The following is a 1,177-nucleotide window of genomic DNA, read 5'->3' as shown; positions in this document are numbered from 1 at the left end:
AAATTTGGCTGGTAGTGCTTAAACATCTTCCACATTAAACTATTTGCACTGATCAGAACACAGTGGGCTAATAGGAAACAATGGACTCAACCCTAGGGCCAAGCATTTCTATTTTCTTCTCCCCTATGTCATCCCTCCAACATGGAGGGGAGGGAGGCACATTGGCTTCAAAGGAGCATAGTGGGGTGGGGTAGGGCTGGAACTGCACTTGCCATGGCCAGAGAAAAACTCTCCTGGCCACAATCACTGCCATTAGACTCTAGGGGGAAAAAACAAGGTCTCTACAGCTCAAATTTACAGCATTGAAGTCTACTTTGTTCTTGAAGAAATAGTAAACTACCAGATGTTGGTGATGGGGCATGGGTAGGGCATATGAAGCAGCTGCAAAAAGGGCCCAAATGAAACAATTAATTGTGTGACTGGCCAAGCCTAGTGCTGTTCTATTGTCTAAGCACAGAACTGGAAGGAAAGTGACTCCCTCCCCCTCTCAGTGGGCCCCATGAAGGAACCTCAGCTGAGGCCTGCATGTCCTTCGTAAGTGAAGGGACAGCACTGAAATGCTCCTCCTCTCACTCCGTACCAGTCTATAATTTCCCTTCTGCTGAATACAAGGCCAAGCCTGGCTCCTTTAGAACATTATAAGCCTTTAGAACATTGTCAAATTGGATTCTACGCATTCACTTAAATAGGAAAAGTAAAATTCAGAATAACGAAAAGGCTGACACAGTAGCACAACATGGTTTTGGTTTAACAGCAGCTTAAAAATGAACAAAGAGGAAAACTCTCATGCAGACATATCAGGTGGCGTAAAAACAATAGGCAATTTAATATGGAGCATCATTAGCCATTCTCTCCCTTTTCACACACAGGACTAACAGCACCTAACCACAGCAGCTGCTTTAGGGTCGAGTCTCCAGTTCTCTAGCCCCCAGGCAAAAGCCCTTTCTCTCTGGCCTCAAGTTAACCTCCTCCTAGAGAAAATCTTAGTTCTCAAGAGAATAACCAAATGAAAGTGGCCTTAGTACAGCACTTACTACCATTTTCAACCCCTTCCCAACCAGGGATATAAGATGCCATCTGACTGGAATATGAAAATTAAAACATTTCTCTAATAACATAGTATCATTGATGAAGTCTCCATAAATTTTCTAGTCCAAATGTGTGTGACTAAATATAT

This window comes from Chrysochloris asiatica, unplaced genomic scaffold (genome assembly GCF_000296735.1).
Source record: "Chrysochloris asiatica unplaced genomic scaffold, ChrAsi1.0 scaffold00118, whole genome shotgun sequence".
Classification (NCBI taxonomy): domain Eukaryota; kingdom Metazoa; phylum Chordata; class Mammalia; order Afrosoricida; family Chrysochloridae; genus Chrysochloris; species Chrysochloris asiatica.
This window is presented reverse-complemented; position numbering follows the sequence as displayed.